The 8340-nt window shown below is 38.9% G+C and overlaps 1 pseudogene; it reads left to right on the forward strand.

Moving 5' to 3' along the window:
- The first annotated feature begins 859 nt into the window (after nt 1-859).
- LOC109439753 (coiled-coil domain-containing protein 90B, mitochondrial) lies at nt 860-2277 on the forward strand (annotated as a pseudogene).
- Nucleotides 2278-8340: the final 6063 nt, after the last annotated feature.

Below are 8340 nucleotides of genomic sequence, written 5' to 3' on the forward strand. Positions count from 1 at the left end.
CAAGTATTATTCTAGTGATTTTATTTGTATATTCCATAGAATTTTCTATATACACAATCGTGTCAGAACTAATGACAGTTTCACTACTTCTTTTCCAATCCGTATATTTTGGCAACTCAGGGGTTTAAAATGAATATGGGGGAGAAGGGTTGGGGGCTAAGTGAAAAAGGTGAAGGGATTAAGAAGTAGAAATTGGCAGTTACAAAATAGTCATGGAGATATAAAATACAACATAGGAATACAGTCAATAATATTATAATAATTATGTATGGTTATTAGGTGGGTACTAGACTTATCATAAGTTATGTAAATGTCTAACCACTATTCTGTACACCTGAAACTAATATAATCAACTGTAATTGAAAAAAAATTTTAATTAAAAATAAAAATAAAAAATATGTTAATGTTAAGAGGAACAAATAAATATGGGAGGCATTGAGATTATTGAACAAATATTCATTTATTTATTCACTAAATATTATTTGAAGACCTGCTACCTGTATGACACTGCTCAGTAATGAAGCGGGTTCACAGATGCACTGGGGCAAGACCTTGCTGTCATCGTCAAGAGGAGACATGTATATAACTATTGCTAATGCAACATGGACAGGCACAAGGATGATAAAATACATACTAACAAAGTGCTATGGGACGTCTAAGGAAAACAGTCTAGATCCAGGACCACTGAGTAACATGAAACACTTATGTTCCCAGACAGCTTTATGTTTTCCACAAACTGAAACATAACTACCAGAATTAACTTTCACAGCTCCATGACCCAGGCAAGTGGTCTGCCCAAAGTCACACAATGATGGGTCTAGGCCATATGTGTGATTTTTATATTTGTACACTTTCCACCATGGGGCTAAAGATGGTCCTTGGAAGTGATTTAATAATGAAACTTCTTAGGCTGGAAAGGAACTTTGATCAACCTCTTTTCCAACTTAGCACTGCTATTCTGAAAGGATTGTTTGCCTTCTCGGGGTCTGGACAACATGGTAGGGGCGAGTTCATTCTGCCCCTCTGGAAGCACTTGTAACACAGAAAAGCAAAGTCTCACAGAAGAGCAACCTCTCCAGTGCTCCTCCCATGGACATTAACAGCAGTCTGTGCTAGCATCTTTTTCCTGTTCGGAAATCCACTATGTTTTTCCCAGAAACTACACCAATTTACCAATTCATGCTATAAATTCCATGTCTTTTTCTTTTCCCACCAGAACCCAAGGATCCTCATTTTGATGTTCCTTCTAATGGAGAGTGGGCAAACCAGAATATCCTTGATTCCTTCTGTCCAAACACTAGCATTTAAGCCTGGAGCAGGCTTGCTTCTCCAAGTCTGTCGCTAAAACAAACTACCCAGAATTCATCCAGGACTTCCCAGGGGAAAAAAAAGGAGGGAAGCTCCTGCCAACCAGAAAGCTGAGGATATGTGGAGTCACAGCTTTTGGCACCTCCTGTGATCTGAAAGCAACAGGGTGGGGGGGAGGGGTTGGGAGTGGAGAGAGCACAGGGTTTTAACTCCCCATGGGTGTTTCTCGTGGCCCTGCAGAGAGATTTTTTAACCACCACTACCAAGGAAGGATATGATATGAGACGAGTGGACATAACTCGTTTAGAACAAAAGAAATTAAATTTTGATACTCATGCATTAGTTCAGGACTTGGAAAATCATGGATTTGATGAAGCACAAGCAGAAACAATTATATCAGCATTAACCACTTTATCAAATGTCAGCTTAGATACTATCTATAAGGAGATGGTCACTCAAGCTCAACAAGAAATAACAGTACAACAGCCAATGGCTCATTTGGACTCCATCAAAAAAAAAAAAAAATGATCATCCTAGAAAAAGTGAATTTGCAAATCTGAGAGCAGAGAACAAGAAAATGAAAGTTGAATGAGAACAAGGTAAGCAACAACTGATAAATGAAACCAGTTGAATCAGAGCACATAATAAACTGGACATTGACCTGGAAAGGAGCAGACTAACAGATATATTTACAGATCAAAAAAGAAACTTATGGAAGCAACCACACAATTTACCAAAAAGGATGCCAAAACCAAATATATTATTTCAGAGACCAGTAATAAAATTGACACTGAAATTGCTTCTTTGAAAACACTAATGGGGACTTCCGGAAAAATGGCGGAGTGAGGTGAGCCTCTGTAAAGCTCCCCTGGAATTCACAAAGAATCGAACAACAAAAACTCCACAAAGGACTCCCTGCACACCAGACAGGCAACACGAAGAGGCCCACTACCGACTGAAATCACCTACAGGTGGGAGATTCACGCGAGTGGAGGGAGGAGGAAAGGGAGAAGCGCGCGGAGACGGAGCCGCGCGGGCTCAGGACGCAGACCTAGCTCAGTGCACCGAGCTCGCTGCTTCCCGGAACTACCGCAGCTGCGGGAGATCGGACTGCTAGGGCTCCGCCAGGGCTCCACAGAGCTGAGGGGACAGCATATAACACGGCTGAACACAACGCTCACGGCAGAGACCTCGGAGAAAAGACTGAGGGAAAAAGGCTGAAAACGGTGGTTTAAGCCCGCACTGCCGAGCAGAGAACGGAGCCTTAGGCACTGAGACTAACCACCCCCTCCCTCCCCTCCCAGAGCTCGCCCCGCCCCCACCTGCCGGGTGCTAGAAGCGAAACAGTAGCAGAGTCAGATCAAAACAACAGAAAATTTGCTGTTTTGAGAACTGTGGACCGCAAACACAAATTCACAGCCCAACTAGTTCCAGCAAAGGGGAGAGAGCTGTGGAAGCAGGACCGGCTGTGCTGGTGGTCGCCGCCACTGCTCTAGGCCACCTCTCACAACTCACCCCGCCCCTGACTCCACCTATCTGGGCGGATCCCTGCAGGAGTAAACAGAACTGCTGAAATATACGGGCTCTGAATCAGGAGCTGGAAGAGCTTTGGAACATCAAAAGCTCTCCGCATACCCACAGGGACACTGCGCCTGTGACCAAGACGAACTATTAACAGAGGAGAAGCCTGTCTCCCAGGGAATCCCCTATTGTGTGAGAAGTTGGAATAGTGCAGAGAAAACATAGCACTACTGTGTGGGAGAAGAAAATAAGTTGCAGTTGGAGAAATAATAAAACATTCTACCAACAAGTACTGGCAAACAAAAGAAAGACCGCTTTCTATCAACCTGTTGCAGAAGTCACTCCTGTAGATGTCTAGGAAGAGAAATAGTAAACCAGTAATCGCCATGAATAACCAAGGCAACAAGATAGCTCAGAAAGAAAGTGAAAAATCTCCAGAGAAGGCACTTAAAGATACAGAAATATGTGACTTAAATGACAGAGAATTCAAGATTGCAGTTCTGAAAAAACTCAACGAGATACAAGAAAACACAGATAGGCAGTTAAAGGAACTCAGAAACTCAATCAAAGAACAGCATGAGCATTTTACAAAAGAGATTGAAATCTTAAAAAAGAACCAAATAGAATTTCTGGAGATTAAGAACTCAATAGAAGAAATTAAGAATGAAATAACCAGCTTAGGTAGTAGAGTTGACCAGATGGAGCAAAGAATCAGTGACATCGAAGATAGAAACCTGGAAATGACACAAATAGAAGAAGAAAGAGACTTGAGACTTAAAAGAAATGAAAGAACTACAAGAACTTTCTGACTCCATCAGAAAGAGCAATATAAGAATAATGGGCATACCAGAAGGAGAAGAAAGAGAGAAGGGAACAGAGAATATATTCAAACAAATTGTCGATGAGAACTTCCCAAATTTGTGGACAGAACTGGACCCTCGAATCCAAGAAGCAAATAGAACACCTAGTTACCTCAATCCCAACAGACCTTCTCCAAGGCACATTGTATTGAAGCTGTCTAAAATCAACGACAAAGAAAGAATCCTCAAGGCAGCCAGGGAAAAGAAGACGGTAACTTACAAAGGAAAGCCCATTAGATTATCATCAGATTTTTCAGCAGAAACTCTACAAGCCAGGAGGGAGTGGAACCAAATATTCAAACTATTGAAAGAGAGAAACCATGAGCCAAGAATAATATATCCAGCAAAGATATCCTTTAGATATGAAGGAGGAATAAAGACCTTTCCAGACATACAGAAGCTGAGGGAATTTTCTAATACACGACCTGCACTACAAGAAATACTAAAGGAGGCTATTCGACCACCATCAACAGGGACAATTTGTGGCAACCACAACTCAAAAAGGGAGAGAGTAAAGGCCTGAACCGGAATATGGGAATGGAGAAAGTAAGCGTGCTGAAGAAAATGGAATACTCTAAATATCAACCTTTCTTTTACATAAACTTAAGGGTAACCACTCAAAATAAATCCAGCATTGAAATATATACTGAAATAAAAGAAGAAACAGAGGAAACATCATAGAATACCACCACACAGAAATAATAGACAACAACAAAAAGGCAAAGAAACAATGGAGACACAGCCTTACCAGAAAACTAAAGATAGAATGACAGGAAATCCTCACATATCAATAATCACCCTAAATGTAAATGGACTGAACTCACCAATAAAAAGGCACAGAGTAGCAGATTGGATCAAAAAACTAAACCCAACCATATGCTGTCTCCAAGAGACACATCTCAGCTACAAGGACAAGCATAGACTCAAAGTGAAAGGGTGGAAATTGACACTCCAAGCAAATGGTACCCAGAGAAAATCAGGTGTAGCCATAATGATATCAGATGAAACAGACTTCAAGGTGAAAAAGATAACAAGAGACAAAGATGGACATTTCATAATGGTGAAGGGACTGTACAACAAGAAGACATAACAGTCATCAATATTTATGCCCCCAATCAGGGAGCACCGAAATACACCAAGCAACTACTAACAGAACTAAAGGGAGAAATTGACCAAAACACAATTATACTAGGGGACTTAAATACATCATTGACAGCTATGGATAGATCATCCAAACAGAAAATAAATAACGAAATAGTAGCCCTAAATGACACATTAGATGAAATGGACATAATTGACATTTATAGAGCACTTCATCCTAAAACATCAGACTATACATTCTTTTCTAGTGTACATGGAACATTCCCAAGGATAGACCATATATTGGGACATAAAATCAGCCTCAACAAATTTAAGAAGATTGAAATCATACCATGCATATTCACTGATCACAAGGCTTTGAAATTGGATATGAACTGTATAAAGAAAGCGGGGAGAAACACAAATACATGGAGAGTAAACAACATACTTTTAAAGAAAGACTGGGTCAAAGAAGAAATTAGAGGAGAGATCAAAAGATACATAGAAACAAATGACAATGAAAATACATCCTACCAAAATTTTTGGGATGCAGCGAAAGCAGTTTTAAGAGGGGAATTTATCTCATTACAGGCCTATCTCAAGAAACAAGAAAACTCCCAAATAAATAACCTCATGTTACACCTTAAAGAACTAGAAAAAGAAGAACAAGTAAAACCCAAGGTCAGCAGAAGAAAGGAAATAACAAAAATTAGAGCAGAACTAAATGAAATAGAGAACAAAAAGACAATAGAAAAAATTAATATGACAAAGAGCTGGTTCTTTGAAAAGATTAACAAAATTGACAAACCCTTGGCTAGACTTACTAAGATAAAAGAGAAGACACTGATTAACAAAATCAGAAACGTAAAAGGGAAGTTATCACGGACACCACAGAAATACAAAGGATCATCCAAGAATACTATGAAGGACTATATGCCACCAAATTCAACAACCTAGAAGAAATGGACAAGTTCTTAGAAACATATAGCCTTCAAGGCTGAACCATGAAGAACTGGAAAATCTAAACAGACCGATCACCAGTAACGAAATTGAATCAGTCATCCAAAACCTTCCCAAAAGCAAAAGTCCGGGACCAGATGGCTTCACTAGTGAATTCTACCAAACCTTCAAAGAGGATCTAATACCAATTCTGCACAAACTCCTCCAAAAAATTGAAGAAGAGACAGTACTTCCTAACTCATTCTATGAGGCCAACATTACCCTGATACCAAAACCTGGTAAGGACAGCACAAAAAAAGAAAACTACAGACCAATATCTCTAATGAATACCGATGCAAAAATCCTAAATAAAATTCTAGCAAATCGAATACAACAATGCATTAAAAAGATTATTCATCACGACCAAGTGGGGTTCATCCCCGGGGCACAAGGATGGTTCAACATATGCAAATCCATCAATGTGATACATCACATAAACAAAATAAAGGACAAAAATCATATGATTATATCAATTGATGCAGAAAAAGCATTTGACAAGATACAACATCCATTTATGATTAAAACACTTAATAAAATGGGTATAGAAGGAAAATACCTTAACATAATAAAGGCCATATATGAGAAGCCCTCTGCTAATCTCATAATTAATGGAGAAAAACTGAAGCCCTTTGCTCTACGTTCAGGAACACGACAGGGATGTCCCCTATCACCTCTGCTTTTCAACATAGTGTTGGAAGTCCTTGCCAGAGCAATCAGGCAAGAGAAAGAAATAAAAGGCATCAAATTGGGAATGAAGAAGTTAAATTATCACTCTTTGCAGATGACATGATGCTATATATAGAAAACCCTAAAGACTCCACCAAAAAGCTATTAGAAACAATCAACGAATACAGTAAAGTTGCTGGCTACAAAATCAACGCACAAAAGTCCATTGCCTTCCTATATACTAACAATGAAATCTCAGAAAAAGAAATACAAAATCAATTCCTTTTGCAATTGCAGCAAAAAGAATAAAATACCTAGGAATAAACTTAACCAAGGATGTGAAAGACCTATATGCTGAAAACTATAAGACATTTTTGAAAGAAATTGAAGAAGACACAAAGAAATGGAAAGACATTCCGTGCTCATGGATTGGAAGAATCAACATAGTTAAAATGGCCATATTACCCAAAGCAATATACAGATTCAATGCAATCCCCATCAAAATCCCAATGGCATATTTTAAAGAAATAGAACAAAAAATCATCAGATTTGTTTGGAACCACAAAATACCCCGAATAGCCAAAGCAATCTTAAGAGAAAAGAACAATAATGGAGGTATCACACTTCCTGACTTTGGCTTGTACTACAGGGCTACAATAATCAAAACAGCATGGTATTGGCAGAAAAACAGACACATAGACCAATGGAATAGAATTGAGAACCCAGAAATAAAACCACATAAATATGGACAGATAATTTTTGACAAAGAAGTAAAAACATACAATGGAGCAAAGACAGCCTCTTCAATAAATGGTGCTGGGAGAATTGGATAGCCACGTGCAAAAGAATGAAACTGGACTGCTATTTGTCACCATGTACCAAAGTTAATTCAAAATGGATCAAAGACTTAAGCATAAGACCTGACACAATAAACTGCATAGAAGAAAACATAGGTACTAAACTTATGGACCTTGGGTTCAAAGAGCATTTTATGAACTTGACTCCAAAGGCAATGGAAGTAAAAGCTAAAATAAACGAATGGGACTATATGAAACTTAAAAGCTTCTGCACAGCAAAAGAAACCATTGACAAAATAAAGAGGCCACCAACTGAATGGGAGAAGATTTTTGCAAACAGTGCCTCCGATAAGGGCTAGTATCCAGAATATACAAGGAACTCATGCAACTCAACAACAAAAAACAAACAACCCAATTGAAAAATGGGCAGAGGACTTGAAGAGACATTTCTCCAAAGAGGACATACAAATGGCAAATAGACATATGAAAAAATGCTCAACATCACTAATCATCAGAGAAATGCAAATCAAAACCACAATGAGATATCACCTCACCCCAGTCAGAATGGCTATCATCAACAAGACAAATAGTAACAAATGTTGGAGAGGCTGTGGAGAAAAAGGAACCCTCATACACTGTTGGTGGGAATGCAGACTGGTGCAGCCGTTATGGAAGGCAGTGTGGAGGTTCCTCAAAAATTACGAATAGAATTGCCATATGACCCAGCAATCCCTCTCCTGGGTATCTACCCAAAAATCTGAAAACATTTAGAGATAAAGACACGTGTGCTCCAATGTTCATTGCAGCTTTGTTTACGTGGCCAAGACATGGAAACAACCAAAATGTCCGATAGATGAATGGATAAAGAAGTTGTGGTATATATACACAATGGAATACTACTCCGCAGTAAGAAAAGATGATATAGGAACATTTGTGACAACATGGATGGATCTTGAGAGAGTAATGCTGAGCAAAACAAGTCAGACAGAAAAAGCAGAGAACCATGTGATTTCACTGATATGTGGTATATAAACCAAAAACAACAAAAGAACAAGACAAACAAATGAGAAACAGAAACTCATAGACACAGACAATAGTTTAGTGGTTCC

The sequence above is a fragment of the Rhinolophus sinicus genome, linkage group LG07 (genome assembly GCF_036562045.2).
Source record: "Rhinolophus sinicus isolate RSC01 linkage group LG07, ASM3656204v1, whole genome shotgun sequence".
In the NCBI taxonomy this organism is placed as follows: Eukaryota; Metazoa; Chordata; class Mammalia; order Chiroptera; family Rhinolophidae; genus Rhinolophus; species Rhinolophus sinicus.